At 42.8% G+C, this 17,539-nt stretch overlaps 1 protein-coding gene across 17 annotated transcripts in view; it reads right to left on the reverse strand.

Moving 5' to 3' along the window:
• TNC (tenascin C) overlaps positions 1 to 5,590 on the reverse strand; it is a 100,881-nt gene extending 95,291 nt beyond the window's left edge. For 3 of the 17 annotated variants that reach the window (XM_074395230.1, XM_074395231.1, XM_074395225.1), the window contains exon 1: positions 5,406 to 5,583. The gene's annotated coding sequence lies outside the window, so the exon portion shown is untranslated. Of the gene's footprint in view, positions 1 to 5,405 lie in introns of all 17 variants that reach the window. The other 14 variants (XM_074395227.1, XM_074395233.1, XM_074395228.1 and 11 more) reach the window with 11 other exon arrangements.
• Between the last annotated feature and the right edge of the window lie 11,949 nt (positions 5,591 to 17,539).

Genomic DNA, 17,539 nt, shown 5'->3' on the forward strand with positions numbered 1-17,539 from the left:
AGGTGGCCTGCAGGGCACTCATGGCTTCCCTTGGGCAGCACTTGCTTAGGTGTGTCTGTGCGTCAGTTCTCAGGCTGGTCACAGGGATGTGATATGAATTGGGCTTTGCCCTCATGCAGCTTAAAGTCTAGTAGAGAAAACATGTTACTCTATGGGTCCCATGCTAATTATTTAATTACAATTTCTTCAAGAGGTGAAAGCCTGAAAGAGCAAGCTGGAGACAGCAAAATTAGCCAGTCTGTCAAAGAGAACACCAGGGCCCAACAGACAAGCTTTTGTGTCTTCCTTTTTTTTTTTTTTTTTCTTTTTTGAGATAGACTCTTGCTCTGTTGCCCAGGCTGGAGTGCAGTGGTGCCATCTTGGCTCACTGCAACCTCCGCCTCCTGGGTTCAAGCAATTCTCTGCCTCAGCCTCCTGAGTATCTGAGATTATAGGCACCTGCCATCACATCTGGATACTTTTTGTATTTTTAGTAGAGACGAGGTCTCACCATCTTGGCCAGGCTGGTCTTGAACTCCTGACCTCATGATCCACCCCTCTTAGCTTCCCAAAGTTTTGGGATTACAGGTGTGAGCCAGTGGGCTCGGCCGCTTTTGTGTTTTTCTAGCTTTGCTGTGTTTCGCCCTCTCTCTCGTCAGAAGATGAACAGAATTAGGGTGCTGAATGTGACTTCCTCATCCACATGGTTACAACCACCTTCTCAGGACTGGAAACTGGGTTTGCATTTTGACTCTACCGAGTACTTTCTGCATAGTATTGAGTAAGCTACTTAAACTTTTTCAGCCTCACGTTGTGCATATTTGAATGGGGTGGGGTAATGAGACTTACTAGCAGCTATGTTTGACTAAATGGCATGATGCCTGTAGAGTCCTCGGTAAATATTAGCTATTATGATTATCCCCTAGGATCCTCCTAGGAGAACGTTTCAGACACATTCTTGTTGAAATTGGCAGCAGCCAGCTCGCCTCCTTTGGAGTAAGAGGTGAACAATGGTTAATTCTGAAGCAAAGCTATCTATGTTCCAAACTCAAGATATATCTCTTGCTCTTGGTATAGGGTATTTGGGGAGGGTGAAAGCACCAAAAAAAAAAAAAAAAAAAAAAAAAAAAAAAAAAAAAACCTGAGTTACCATGGGTATATCATAAAGAACCTGTGAACTTCAGGAAATTTCAAAATTCTGAGACATCTTGGCATGAAATACATATTTTTAAGATCTCCATTCACAAGTAGACTAAAAATGCACATGGAAGGGATTTTCTGTTCACAATCTGCTTTTAACATGGGCATTTTACTTTTATTTCACAATGAAGGGTCAAAAAAGCGTAATGATAGTGATAGAGTTGTTTCTGAAGCAGAGGCAAATCTGGAAATGTGAGACACAGTGGAAGGAAAAGAGTTCTAGGCTTTAAGGGATAATGGAAAAACCTGGTCACCAGGGTTAGAATCAGGTTGGTATACAGACTTTTCTCCTTTACAGAGAAGTCACAAAGCATGTATGGCCCCCAATCGTAGGTAAGTCCACCATCTCTGTCTTTTACATTGAATAGAATTATGGCCTGGGGTTTGTAGGAGGCTGGGTTTTCACACTTTGAAGGGGTTTTCCTCCTTGGAAGGGAGGCTTCATCTAATGTTTCCCACGTGTTGAAGGTGTTCAAACTGGCCCAGGATAAGATTCAAGGGGATTCCCTGCAATCTTCTCAGAGTGAGGGGTATGTGAATCATAACCTTGCTCTCTGAGGCTTCTGCTGAATTTGTGGCTTGGAACCTACAACCATTTCCAAATTGTCCTGGGATTCACTGTCCCAAGGCTGATTTCACTTTACCTACCAATCAGTCCTTTTAAAACTAGATGTTTGGCTCACCTGTGTGCCTGCTTTTCTGAGATGAAAATCAGCAGGAGTGACCTGACTGCTACCTCTAGTTTCATTCTTCCCTCTTCCAGGGCTGAAATTTGAACTTTTCTGTTTCCAGGCAGAGAGTTGCACCACTGAGAGCTGACCTTTGCTCAGAACCATGAAAAATGATACATGCAGGGCTATTCTGTGAAATCAATAGGCACCAATGCCAGCTGGGGGCTTCTTCACCATCTTGATCGTTCCCTGACAGACACCATTTAAGGTTCTAAACTTGGTCAGCACAGCCCGACTTCAGAAGGCAATGTGGCACAGCACAAAGGGCAGTAGGGTATTAGTTAGAAGGCTTGGGTCAAAGTCAACTCTGCCCCTCAATTACGGAAAGACCTCAGATGAGTCACCTAACTTCCTTGAGTGTCGATTTCTTTATCCATAAAATTGAGCTAGTAATTCATAATTTGTAGTGTTGGAGTGAGAATTAGATGAGAAACCATTGGCAAACCTTCCTATTACATATGTGACACATAGCCTTCGCTATTAACTTTGTGTTTGTGTGTTTTATCTTCACAAAGGGACTGTATATTTTGAGCTAACTAAATGTTTGCAACCTACTTTTTACATTTTAAACTGAAGTGGCTTCAGTATGAAGGGGCTTGCACTTTGGTGGATATTTTTTCTTTTAAGAAAGCACAGCTAGATGTCTATACAAATCTAGAGAAAGAGGAGAGAATAGGTGCTCTTAATTCATTGTAAGTACTAGAAAGGGTAGGATTGGGGGGGATATGTTTTTCATTCTGTCAGCTTGAATTCTCTTTCCAAATTCCATTCTGGTTATATGATCAGGCTACTGCTGTATTTATGGGTGGCCGCAGTCTGCCTGGAGGGGCATATTTACTCAGAAAGGAAGTGTTTTCCTTCTAAAGGCAGGCAAGAAGCAGAGAAGCATTCAGAAGGAACACGACAGAATGTGTCTCTGACTCGGTGATCACGGGGACCTGGGTGTGAAACCTGGCTCTGTCACTCTGAGTTCTAGGACCTCGGAAAAGTTATTTAGTCTCTCTGTTCTTGACGCCATCTCTTTGTCCAACAGGTATAGTCCATACCTCAGAGACACGCTGTGGATTTTTAGTTTGATGATCCCACAAAGGGTCTACAGTTTAGAAAGTAGGCTGATCATATATTTTTGCTATTATTGTCATTAGAATGATTTAAAATAGCTTTTGTTAAACCTTTTAAATTTCTCATACATATTCCTGCCTATTTCACTATCTGTGGATTTGCTCTTCTGTTACAGATGGTGACTCAGATGGGCAAAAATCCTTATTGAAGGGCAGAATTGCAACCAGAATGCACACAGCATGGTTTCATGATTTGTAACTGTGTTTTTGCGTTATTCAAGATTCCATGGCAATGTCCCAGAGGCTAAGAGCAAAGGTGTAAGTGTTAGACCCTGTGACCTCACTTCAACCAAAGCAGACCCGCATTTACCTGTCATTACTGGGGTTTTGCCCTAAATTCACATAATGAATATTTTCATCATTAAGTTTAATAATCATGATCTTAGAACATTAATCTTGGACAAGTCCTTGTAAAATGATAAATAGAGAAACTAAGGTTTCCATTTATTGAAACCTTAACACGTGGCAGGTACTATGCCAAGAGTTTGCCATATATCATGTCATTTGAATGCTGCAAGAGCCCTGTGAGACATAGTTTGTCATCTCCTTTATATGAATGACAAAGCTGAGGGCTAAAGGTTAGTAACTTCTTAGAGTGGGGAAGGAGAAGGTGAGTGAGAGATAAAATAGGGGAGCTAGGTTTTTAAAACAAAGCATAGAGAAAAAAATATTTAATGACTGTAGAGCTTGGTGACATCCCTTTCAATCCTTTCCCCTGTCTGAGCAAACCAGAGAATATTCATATTGTGCAACTTTCACTTCTCCCCAAAGAGGTCACCTTCCTGAAATACAAAAGGCCAGAACACACTAATTTCCTTCTCCTGCAAATGGCTTATATGCACACAATGTCAGAAACTCTTCACTGGCTTATCTAAGACTGAATAAATCTTCAGTCCTGAATTGGGCTTGCCTGGATGGGGTGGGTAGTAGTTTTCATTTCTAAAACACACACGGGAAAGCTCTGTAAAAAATAGGGGGGAAAATCCCCCAAAACATGAAAAAGAGGCATTCATTCTTCAAGTGGGGCTCCCTGTCCTGCTCTCCCTCCAGACAGAGAGCTTTTCCAAAGTTTCCAACAGCACCATACTTCACAGCTGTCAGCTTTAGAATCTGCAGATGCCTAAACTCAAAACCTCCTGACATACTGAAATCAGAATTTGACAATTGCATCCAGCCCCGGGCTGCTACCTTTTCTCCAACCTGTGCCAACACAACCTCCTGCTTGTAAAATACAGCCAAGTCTCAGACCTGCCAGCCTAGTGTCTCACCCTCAGATTGGGCGAGATAAAAAGTGGGGGCTGGGGGTGGGCTGAGGAACAACGTGCAAGAAATGAGCCACGATTGGCGAAGTGCCTTCTTTAACTTCCAGAGTGATGGCAGATTTCGGCAATTACAATGATTATCCACACTTCCAGGTGTTGAGCAGTCACTGCCGATCTTTCTCGACCTCATTGTCTCCTCAAAATGACGGCAGACGCCATTGTCCCCATTTCAGAGATGTAAAAACTGAGAATTAAGGCGGTGATGTATTTTTCTCAGGGTCATATGCATGGTGGTGGGGACAATACCAAACACCTCTGGCTTCAAACCTAAGCTCTTATTCCCCTTACAACACTGATGGGTGAGAGGAACCCCTGTTTTCTTTCCAAGGTACACCAAGGGCAGCAGGGTTCCCATACCTGGGGGAAGTTGTTGCTGGTGATTCTAGAGACAGGTGGGATGCCGCTGGCTCCAGTCACCCCCCATAAAGCTGCTCTCCACCACTCTCTAGCTGCCTGTCAGTTATTCATCTGGCCAGGAACCACCTCCCCTCTTCTGTCCCCCAACTCTCATTTCCAGGGTGAAGATTTTGAGGACCAAATTAGGGAATGGATACAAAACTCTTTGTAAACTTCACGTAAGGGCCGTTTAGATGTAAACTTTTGTATTCTCCCTGCACTCCTTTATCAGCCTCCCTTTAACCCAACCCAGGAGGCAGGCTGTGAGCAAACTTTACCTTAAAACTCTACTTCCCTAACCTCAACATAAAAGAAGATTTTCTCTATCTCCACAGGTGAATCAGCCAGGCTAGGGTAGGGGGCCAGTTTAGGAGAGAATTCTTACTCTTCTGCAGAACAGCAGAGGTAGTAACTTTACAAGAAGCTCCTTCCAAGTGTGACTATTCATAAAGTTACAAAACAAACAAAATTACAAAACCAGAACAGTCAAGGTGCATGTGATCACAACCAATACATATTCCTATTTTTTTCCATCGGCGAAAAAAAAAAAAAAAAACCAAAGTTTTATAATAATATAAAGCCACAACTCATGTGGTACCAGGAATGCAATCCGTACATCATAAGGATCTCTAGTGATGAAGGAGAAACAGACCTACCTTTCCGATGGGAGGGAGACCTAGATCCTTGGAAGAAGTGAGTACCTGGAGCGGGCAGCAGCGGCGGTTCCCAGGTGCGCGGCCCCTAGAGCCCCCCCAGCCGCGCTGCCTTTGTGCCCACGGGAGGCGGGGGCGTGTGTCTGCGCGCGGGAGAGGCGGGTGACAGTAGGCAGGCTGTGGCCGGTGCAGCCAACTTCGGCTGGCTTATATAGCGAGCTCCTTCCTCTGTAATGGGACGCCTCGCCTCCAGACATCCTTTCCCACTTTCTCAGTTGGCGAATTAAAGGAACAGCCCTCCCAGCGGAACAGGGTTAGCTCAGGAAAGACTCACTCACTCCTGGCCCTCGGCCAGGGAAGGAACCCATTTGCATACAATTTATGGCGAAAGTAGGAATTCCTGCTTCCCCTCCCGCCTCCCCGCCCCCGACCCCGAGTCGTTGTTGGCGAAGCGTGATTTTTGCCCCGCTCGCCGCACGGGTTTTCTAATTGTGAAACGGAGACCCGGGAGCAGGAGGGAGCAGGGGCCGCAGCCCTGACTCCCCTCCTGTACTGGGTCAAGCTGGAAACGGGGGACCAGGGCTCGCCTGGGCTCTGGGCAGCAGCTGCTCAGTGGCACCTCGGAGCGAGCACAGGGACTGAGCCCAGTTCCTGGAAAGAGGAGATAAAGTCCTTCAAAAGCCTGGGGCGGTTCAGGTTTCTCCGGGCCAGCAGAGAGGTAACCCAGGATTAGTTCTCAGCAGGTGGGGAGCGCTCCCACCAGCCCTGCCTCTCTTAAGTGGGAGCCAGCCTTGCCCAGCTGCTCAGAGGCAACTTTGTCCCAGCCCCAGCGTCCTACAGGGCGGTAGCTTTTTGACATTGTTCATGCCCTGTGCCTGGTGTGGTTTTCTCAGCTGGATCTCCAGGGGGAAGGGTTTCTGAGGTTTTCTCTCAGTGCTGAAAGGCGTCCCCCACGGCCGTTTCTTTAAAGAAAACTAATCATTTAAAAAGGTAACAACCTAATCCTTGAGTCCTAAGCCGCGCCTTTGCTTTCCAGCCTGCCTGGATCGCTTCCAAGCTCTGAGTCATCAGATCGTTTGGTGGTTAGCATGCATTGAGGATCCGCAGGGCACACAGGGGCGTTTAAGGGAGCGGAGAAGTGGCACTTCACCCGTGCCTAGAGACTTTTGAGCCTGTGGCAGAACATGGTAGTTTGTGACAGGGGAGGAAAATGAAACATCAAATGTAATCCAACCTGCAGCTACCATTGAGCCCTCCCTTATTAAGTCTATAATAAAGGTGCTGTGCAGAGCACTTTATGAACAGTCTTTTTATTCACTATTTTTATTATATCCTTGCAACCACTAAGTAGGATAGGCACAAGTGTCTCCTTTTTACAGAAGAAAACTGAGGATTAGAGAAGTAATGAAAACTCCACCAAGGGAAGACACCTGGGAAGTGTTTATATTAGAACCTGGGCTCCAGAATTCTATGACATGTTACTGTTTAGGAATAGGGAAGGATGATATTTAAACAATGTTTTATGCCATGTTAGACTGTTAACACCATTTTTGTAGAAGCTACAGCCATATTTGAATATGGAAAATATATTTCTTTGTTACGTAAAGCTAATTAGGAGAGATCTTTGATTTTTAAAAATCAACTGCTAATAATGGAGGTCTCAGCTATCCACTTATTTTCGACGTTAAATGATAGCATCCCCACAGTTATTATTGTTTGCTGTGGGCCTCAGTTTCTCCATTTGAAAAAAACAAAAAAACAAAACAAGATTAGGTCATCCTATGGTTGCTTTGGCTGTGTAGTATTTTAAGATCCTCTGCTAAAATGACCCTCCCAGACAGCAAGAAAGCCCATAAATAGTCATGTCATAAAACTGCTCATTTGAACTTTTGATCCATTTTGGCTGATTCAAATGTTGGTTGTTTGGGAAATTTTAAAATCTGTGCTTTAGCCAAAGCATATTTCAGTAGCATGAAGCTGTGTTTCAACCAGCAGTGAGTGCTTCCACTCCTCTTGGCTTTCCTAAGGCTATTGAGTTAATCTCTTGGGTTAGGGAGTAAAATATTCGAATAGTGTATCATACACATCGTATGGTATATAAACTATATTTGTATATAACATATCAATATATATTTATAATTCTGTATGAATTTTTAAATAAGACAAGAGAGCATGCTAGTGAACAGGATGATAAATGTGGCTTTTTCAGGGAATATCCCAGACTTGAACTCCTCTCCCCAGTTCTCTCAGGATTCTACAATCATTGATTAGTGTCTACCGCAAGTGGCATAGCCAATCACAGGGAAACTAAAGCCAAATGTGACCAGGCTGGCCCCCAAGTGGAGCTGACAAACAAGAATACTATTATTCATTAACAACTATCATATAAATATATTCTGATAACATAGGGAAGAGATTATTTATGCATTTTTAGGAGAGGTTGCCTGTAAAAGGCATTTTCTCCAAAAAGCCATGTGGCATCTTAAGCTACATAGCTTTTTGGCATTTGAGTAAGGAAGGCCCAGACAAGGATGTGTTTTCCATCCCTGTACTGTTTGCAGCCTTTTTTTCTGGTAGGTGGGTCCATATGTATCATGTACTGTATAATACCTCAACCTTTGTTCATGCTAGGAGGAAGCCCTAGGATCCTCACCGCCATGTCCTCACATCTATTTATCATCAATTCTGATCTGATTTCACTATAGCGCTTCCTAGACGGAAGAAGTCCGTCTAGGAAGAAATGCTCCCACGCGCTATGGCATTTATAACTCTATTAGGACATCCATTGCATCTACATGGTATAATTATGCCTGTGTGTGTCTAGATTTTCCTCCTAGACTCTAGGCTGCCCAAGGCAGGTGATCACACTTGCTTTTTCTGTGTTTGGCATAGAGCTTTGGATATCATAGAAGCTCAGCAAATATTTATAGAATGAATGAAGTAATGGAGGAACAAATAAATGTTTAACACATTGTGTTTTATTATTAAATTCTTCCTTTTACAACCATAGAACCTGAAAAGGAAACTGGATTATTATGTTCAATGCCTCCATTGCACAGATCAGAAAATGAGGCACTGAGAGGAAGAATGACTTGCCTGAAGCCACTATGCCTGTTTTCCAGGAAGAAAACTGTCACAGTCAGAATTGAGCAACCAAACCATGCTAGACATTACAGCGGAGGATGTTTATGGAAATTATCCTCCTGCTTGGCAGAGGCAATACCTCTTGGCATCTGATCCCTCATGGTTGCATCCTTCTCAGAAGCATAAGCACTTTTTTCCACGTGAGAGGGCAGAATGCGTGTAAACACCACCTCTGCACAGAGGTTCCTGCCAAAGATGGATTTTGTTGTTGCTTGTTTGCAATTCTCATTCAGGAGTTGCTGGTGGAGGCTGTGGTTTGGAGGCCAGAGGAATGTGGGGTTTGCCTCAGGTGAGATCATTCTCATTTCCTTAACGGTCTGTTACATGTAATACTTTTTCTTCCAGACAGAACAGCCAGTGAGTGGCATTTTGGCCAGGACTAGTGCTGAGGAAGCTGAGTGTCCACTTCCCCATGGAATCTCCTGCTTCCTACTCTGATTACGTACTCCTTCACTGCTCCCAACCTCCTCCTCCTCTTCTTGGGATTCATCTGGTGTGCTAACTCCAGTCCAAAAATCTCATATGACTCCATAATTACCAGAAATCTTTTCCAAAGCCAGGATGGATCTCTCATCCCACACAGTGGACCAGTTATTTAAGTAAATGCATTTCATTAGAGTCAAGGTTTCCCAACTTGCCTGCAGATCTTTCTTGAGTGGTCTTTTCCATCTCTTCTCACTTTTCCTTAGACCACAAAGGACAATTTTTTAAAAAGGTCAAAGACTGTATGGAGTATGTGGCAAGACATATGAGAGCTTCTCTGAGGGATGGACTATGGCAATTTAGCTGCACCACTAACCAAGAAGTCATGTCTGGTCAGCACAGCAGAGTGGAGAGCATTGGTTGAGTGTCCAAGTCTTGATGCTGCATCAACTTGCTGTGTGACTTTGGGAAATTCCCTTTCCCCTGGGAACCCAGTGTCCTGGTTACCATGTGGGCAATTCCCATGGATTATAGCAACTCAAAACTTTTAAGTAAAATTTTTAAAGAAATAATTTAGAAGTCTCCAAGCATATGCACATCCACTTCCCTAGGAAGAACCTGACGAATTCCTTTTTTTTTTTTTTTTTCTTTTCTTTTCTTTTTTTTTTTTTGAGATTTCTTTCATAGTGCTTCTTCTACAAAGTTTTTATGACCCTAACATCCAGATGGAAGGGCTTCTCTTTCAGGCTCATCCACACCATCATTTTCTAATTTTTAGTATGTTGCCCATTTTATTTCTTTCGCCTGTTTACCCTGCTAGATTATGGACACCTGAGGGTGGGCACTGTGCCTTTCCATCTGTCAGCAGTTCTGTTTGTTATCAGCATCTGTTGATGGCTGCTGTCTATGCCATACCATTTGTTAGTTACTTTGAATATTGTTTCTGCATATCATAGTCTTTAGAATAGCATATGACCTGTAGCAGATTTTGGAGGTAAGCAGTAAAAACATTCTCGAAGTGACTTTTTTGAGATGTTTAGAGACCTTAATTGTTATCATCGATTCACTCATTCATTTGCCCAGCTGGTCTGTGCAGACTACTTGACAGCAAGTACTGTGCTTTTCACCTGTACGGACCCAAAGCACTTGGAGGTCGATTTATATTCCCATGATATGATTGACTGATCAACTAATTGTCTGCATAATGGAAAATATATGATATTAGCACACAGTCTTGGGTTCTATTTGGCTCAAGTGCTTACAATGTGAATTACCTTGAGAAAAGCATGTCCCCTCTCTGAAGCTCCTCCTCTTCTTGGGATTCATCTGGTTTCCTGTTTCATAAAACTGAGGTAAAAATCTGTATCTTGAGTCCTTTTCAAAATTTGTGTGAAGACCAAATAAGAGGGTATAAAACAAAGTGTTTAGAGCAAACTGGGATGCCCTCTGTAGCGTTTTCTGATGCTAAATGATGTGGTTCCCTTCCCCACGCCATCCTCCAAATCCCAATAGAAAGCTCAATCTCTGCAGAGCTGTATTCCTCTTATGCAAGCATAGAACCCAGCTTCTATCTGAAGCACTTCTGGGCTTTTCAGGGGCTAGCAGCAGGGAGAGGGGAGTTGAAGCCACCTGAGGCAGTCTTGTTAACACATTCTAAAGACTGCCTCTTTGGAGGTTGAAGGTAAAGAGACAGAGTTTAAAAAAACAGCATTGCTCAAGCTAAATTAGAAGATCTGGAGTTGTGTATTCCCCACAGAGGGCTGGGGAGGCAGTTTTGATCACGTTTACCAGTCTGAGCTCAGGCTGCGGTGATGAATACAGGTGAGTCAAACCTTCTTGGGCTTAATACAGGTCCCAGAAGGAATATACAGCTTTGAAATCAATGCAAATTGAATTTCTTTGTCTGATTTTCCACAGCTGGGTTGGATACTGGCGAAGAAGCATAATTTGCCTGTTTTCCTTCTCTCTTGGGTTTCTTAAGATTTCTTTTGTGGACAACAAAGAATAATGGTGAGTAGCACTGATTGAGTACTTCCTGTGATCTAGGCACTGTTGAAGCAGTTTGCATGTATTACATTATTTAATCTCTACAATGAGTTTATTGGGTTAGTCCTATCATTGTTCCTATTTTGCAGATGGGGGTTGTGAGACATGGAGAGATTACATGGGTAGTAAATAGTAGCAAGAGGATTCAAAGCCACCAAGAGGACTCCTGCTCCCAATTTTCTATTATTGTAGGTGCTTCCTTATGTATTTAATGTAACGACTGCCCAAAGGCAAAGATGATATTCTTTGATTCATGAACCAGACTGAGTGATTTTGGAGCTTGTGCATAAAGATCTAATGAGGCAAGGAGGGCTTTGCTTATTTTGCTTTGTCCCTCTCTATTTGTGCTAATCCTGGAGTTGTGGGATTACCTAACGTGGACTTGATTTCAAACCTTCATTGAACCAATAATAGCTACAAAAAGGAGTAGGGCCTTGGTTAAATTACTTAACACCTTTCTTATAGGTCATTCATCTGTAAAACAGGTGCAATAATAACTGATACTCCTTGGAGCTAGTTTCAGGATTCAAAGAACAATACTTTGTCAAGTGTTTATGCTGTTGCTAGCCACATTCTAAGTAATCTCAAAATGGTGGACTTTGGCTATTGTAAATAAGTCCCTTATTCTACTCTAAGCCTTTACTTCCTCATCTGTAAAATGATGGAAAAGATATTGTCTTAGCTATGTTTCAGAACTTTGCTCACTAAAATAAGAAGAGTTAATAAAACAAATACACAGGCAAATAAAAAATATACAGCTCTTTTCATCATAGGACAAGATTTTAAGGTTGACTGAACTGTACTATTCACCCTATGTGCTTAAACATTCTTCATAGAATTCTTCTCCAACCTGCTACACACATGCAACACACACACACACACACACACACACTCTCTCTCTCTCTCTCTCTCTCTCTCTCTCTCTCTTCATTGAAATGAATATTTTTCCTGAAGGGATGTTTAGTATTGCTCTGAGAGAGACATAGTGTTTGAACTTTCTTTGAAAAGTAGAACTACATTTGCTCATCCATTCAATAGCGGGTGTTATTTTTGTTAATCGTCTTTCAAACCTTGTACATTCTGTTTCTGAGGTGCAAAAAATGCCTTTATTCAGAGACAGCTGGGTGGTTTCACTTTCCTCAGAGCCAGAAGCTCCCTCGTCAGGGCCAAGAGGTTGATGGACTGGCATCACATAGGTATTTGAGTCACTCTCCTCCTTGGGAAGCACTCTGGGCTGGCCCTTTGTCCCTTACCCTTCTCAAGGAGGAGAGTAAATTAATCCTTACTATTTTACTGAGCACATACTGGGCCATCCTTACCTTGACAAGTTCATTACCCCACAACTTTCTGATAGTAGGGGCAGTATCAAATATACCTACCTGTATTTGCAAATAACATGACAAAGCATTGGCATTATCCCAGTCTTCATGCCACGCCATTCCCCTACTACAAGTGAGAAAACTGAGGTGAGGAGAGATCAAGAGACTTGCTGAAAGCCACACAGCTGATATGCAGTCTCACAGAAGTTTCACACATGAAACTTACTGGGCTCTTTGGGTTTCTATTGCAGAACCATCTGTAAAGAATATTATTTTATCGGTCTTATGGGGTACAGTGGTATAAAGAAGAAGCTCATGATCTGACACTGGACAGTGGGTCAATCTTAGCTCTGCCAGTTATTGGCATTTGACCTTTTTCAATTTCCTTCACTATGTGACTCCATCTTGTATCTGAGTCTGTAAAAGAGGAGTGAGAATACTTACTTCACAGGGATAAAGGAAGGGCTAAGGGAAACTGAATAAGGATTCCCAAGATGTGAGTTTGAATCCATGGAATCTGTGAATATTATCTTGTATGGCGAAAGGGACTTTGCAACTGTGGCTAAGTTAGGGATCTTGAGATGGGGAGATGATTTTTCACATACTTAAAAGTGTCCTTGTAAGAAGAAGGCAGAGAGAGATTTGACTACAGAGAAGGAGAAGGTAGTGACCAGGGAACAGAGATTGAAGTGATGTGGCTACAAGCCAAGGAATGCCAGCAGACACCAGAAACTGAAAGAGGCAAAGAATGGATTCTCCCCTGGAACCTACAGAAAGACCAACCCTGTTGACATCTGGATTTTACCTAAAACTCACTTCAGGCCTCTAGTTTCCATAATTGTAAGATAATACGTTTCTAGTGTATTAAGTCATTAAGTTTGTGATAATTTGTTAGAGTAGCAATATAAATCCAATACAAGAAATAAATGAGAGATTATCTTTGCCTTGTGCATAATAGAACCTTAAAGACAGTAATGTTTAACTTGAAATCATGGAGATAGAGAGCAGAAGAAAGGTTGCCAGAGTCTGGAGAGGGAAGTGGGAGGTTAGGTAGGGGGTGGGGATGGTTAATAGGCACAAAAAATAATTAGAAAGAGTAAACAAGATCTAGTGTTTGATAGCACAACAGGGTGACTATAGTCAACAATAATTTAGATGTACATTTAAAAATAACTAAAAAAGTATAATTGGACTGTTTGTAACACAAAGGATAAATGCTTGAGGGGATGGATGCCACATTTTACATGACATGGTTATTAAACAAAACATCTCATGTACCCTATAAATATACACACCTACTTTGTACCCACAAAGATGAATGAATTTTTAAAAAGGCAATGTTTAGAATTGGTCTGAGAGATTATTTTTCTGGTATAAATGGCATTAACTTCACTTGAAACTAGAATGCTTTTCCACAGAGATGTGGTTCTATGACGTAAATGCACATAGCTAGATTTTCAAGTCGTTTTTTGTCACAGCTCCTCCATGACATTTTAGGTGTAGGCTGAAAGACAGAGAAGGAAAGGGAAGCTGGTGGGAGTTGCAACCTCCACCATTAGCCCGAGAGTTTTGAAGTGGCCTGTTGACATGGGAGCTTTGCAGTGTCGAGTGGTTTAGCCCACAGTGAGGAGTAAATCTGGACTTAGACATGACATTCCTATCATTGCAATGTCAGTCTGAACCTAGCAAGCGGCAGGCTTATCTGGGTCACTGCTCATCCATAACTCAGAGGATTCACCCACAGCACACTTTGACAAGTGTGAAAAGAGCTACGAGACAATCCTGCTCAGGTTAGAGATAAGAAAGCAGGGCTCAAAGCAGTTGCCTGTCTTGCCTACTCGGAGCTAAAATCCAGGTCTGCTCATTTGAGAAACTGTGTTCCACGTGGAGGAAGGAGCTTGCCTAGATTAGCGTTAAGACCAGCCAAAACCTAAGGATGTTATTGCTTAAAAAAGTTCTTCACACTCATTCAGCTTCTTCCCTCAGAAATGACATGAAAAGGGGACTGAGAGGAGTAGTTGAGCGCACACCAGCCTCTCCACTCCCTCTGAGGTTCTGTGAGTGGTACGACACTCCTCCTCTCTCTCCTGCTTTTCTCTGATTTTGTATGTATGCGGTGCCCTCATCTATGTGGCTGTGGTATTAGCGACTAAAGGAGCCCTTTAGTTAGATGCCAGGCAAGTTTTTCAGACATCATCTCAGAAAGCAGTCTTAGGGGAAGTTCAAAGACTTTCTAAATTCTTTGGAACACCTGCCCAGGCCAACATTGGACTCAACATACGGATGAATGGTGTATGGGGAGTCCTCTTGAGTGAATATAGATGAATGACTCATCATTTCAGGCAGATGATAGAAGATTTCCCTTGTGGAAATACTTTATAAGGAAATTATAGCAAAGCCTTAATAATCCCCATGGACAGGAGGGGGTGGGGGCCGGGATGAATCAGCGAGACAGCTGCATTGTGGAAGATCAATCCAGGGAAGCTTACTTTGAAGTATATTCTGCCAGTGGCTTCTTTAAACTAGTAAAGTATTGCCAAGGAGAGATCTTCTGAGAACTGGCTTAATGAGAAGAAATCAGTCCTAAGTGGTTGCTTTTGAAGGAAGTGGAAGTACTTTGGCTCTTCAGCAAGTTGTAATCTTGTTTGCTCAGTTAATCTAAGTAATTCATATGAAATTGCTCTTGTTCAACCATATTTGACCTATGAAAATGTTACTCTAATATGATTAAACTTAATACAGTATAAGCCCTACCACTTCTGTGACAAAGATAAATTCGAGACCAGACCTTGGAGCAATTTAAAAAGGTTTTACCCACTGTCACTCTTGTGACAGAAAGACAGGCCAAGTTGGTGTGGGGCAGGGTATATGTGAAGGGCAGTGAGGTAGCCCCAGGCTTGCAGTTCTAACAGCCATAGTTGGCAGATGAATTCTTTTCTCCCACCTGTGGATATTGTACTGATATCAACACCATGTGTAGAACCTAGGTAGAGCAGGAAGACACCTAATTAAGAGATATCACAAGCTGATACTGAGTATCAGAGTACAGGTTTAGGCCCTTGGAGAGCCATAGACATGACCGGATAGCATGAGTAAAACGCATGGTGTTCTTGAGGCTACACCTGGGCAAACGTGTGAATGGATAGTTGCTTTCCAATGAGCCCCTTAGAAGGGAATGGAGTTTTACTCTATCACTTCTATGACACTGGGGAATCTTCCGTAAACAGCAATTGTTAATTTTCATTAAGCATTTACTATGTGCTGGATACCGTTTTTAGAACTTTACATACACTACATTTAATCTTCATAATGTGTCTATGGATAGATACTATTATAAGTCCCAAATGAAGGCATGGGCAAGAGGAAGTTAATTGATCAATAATAAATAGCTGGTGTCAGATACGGGATTAGGACCCAAAACTCTTTATTTTGCACAGGATCCTCTTCACTATGCTTTCCTGCAGAGGAGGTTTGTATTAATCCATACTCATGCTGATAATAAAAATATACCAGAGACCAGATAATTTATAAAGGAAAGAGGTTGAATGGACTCACACTTCCACATGGCTGGGGAGGCCTCACAATCATGGTGGAAGGTGAGAGAGGAGCAAAGTAATCTCATCTTACATGGCGGCAGACAACAGAGCACGTACAGGAGAACTCCGCCCCCCGCCCCCCTCCCCCCTTTTTTTGAGATGGAGTCTTGCTGTGTCACCCAGGCTGGAGTGCAGTGGTGCAATCTCAGCTCACTGCAACCTCTGCCTCCCGGGTTCAAACTATTCCCCTACACCAGCCTCCTGAGTAGCTGGCACTACAGGTGAATGCCACCACACCTGGCTAATGTTTTGAATTTTTAGTAGAGATGGGGTTTCATCCTGTTAGCCAGGATGGTCTCAATCTCCTGACCTTGTGATCTGCCAGCCTTGGCCTCCCAAAGTGCTGGGATTACTGGCATGAGACACTTTGCCTGGCCTGGGGACTTCCCTTTTTAAAGCCATCAGATATCATGAGACTTATTCACTGGTACAATAGCATGGGAAAGACCTGCCTACGTGATTCAATTACCCTCCACCAGTCTCTCCCATGACACACGGGAATTATGGGAGCGGCAGTTCAAGATGAGATTTAGGTGGGGACATAGTCAAACCATATTAATGTTTTACTGCTTTACTTTTCTTATTGAAAGAAAGAAAAAGGGGAGGAAGCAAGGAAAAGGCATGGTAATATTTATTTCTATTTATTTGTTGACTAATTATTTCAGCCATTTCTTCATTGCATTTATATTGATGGGATACACAGGCCCTGTGTTAACAGCTGGTGGCAATATAGCCACAAACACAGCAGATGCAGTCACTTTCTTCTTAGGCTTACCTTTTAGGGTAATGTTTCTCAACCAGGGATGGTTTTCCCTCTCGGGGATATTTGGTAATATCTGTAGGCATTTTGGCTGTCAGAGTTTGGGGATTTGCTACTGGCATCAGTGGGCAGAGGCCAGAGATTCTGCTAAAAGTCTGCAATGCAGAGGATGGTCTCCCACGACAAATAATTCTTTGTCCCAAAATGTCAATAGTGCTATTTCAATAATGCTGATCTAGTGAGGATGTAGGATGTAGAATTGTGACAGATCACAGACGTGAGCCACTGTGCCCGGCCTATGAACTCCCCTTTTTAAAACCATCAGATCTCATGAGACTTATTCACTATTACAAGAATAGCTTGGGAAAGACTGCCCACATGATTCAATTACCTCACACCAGTCCCTCCACAACACATGGGAGATTGAAAAGACCTGAACTTGGACCTCCAAGTCACTCTAACATTTATGACCTTGGGCAGAACTAACCCAATGGACATGCAATGAGATGGTGTGTGAGAGACATAGGTTTCATGAGATGGTATAAACACCCTCTTCTAATGCAGTGTCTTAGGAGGTGAGAAGACTTCAACTGATCATGCTATGGGGTGCATTCAGAGGGGCTGTGTCCCAAATGAGTCACCAGGATCTCAGTATCATAGTTGGAGATGGAAGAAGCAGGGCTACTCACTTCTAGGGGTACAGACCCCAAAAATGAGGATATCTGCTAAGGCCAGAGAGGCATGTAACTGGTTGCTAAATGTTCTGGGCCATATAAGACTTCTGGATTCTTGAATGAACCAGTGGACAAGAGAAGCAACACTCAACACAGCTGAGATTGAATTTTCTGC

The sequence above is a fragment of the Saimiri boliviensis genome, chromosome 2 (genome assembly GCF_048565385.1).
Source record: "Saimiri boliviensis isolate mSaiBol1 chromosome 2, mSaiBol1.pri, whole genome shotgun sequence".
In the NCBI taxonomy this organism is placed as follows: Eukaryota; Metazoa; Chordata; class Mammalia; order Primates; family Cebidae; genus Saimiri; species Saimiri boliviensis.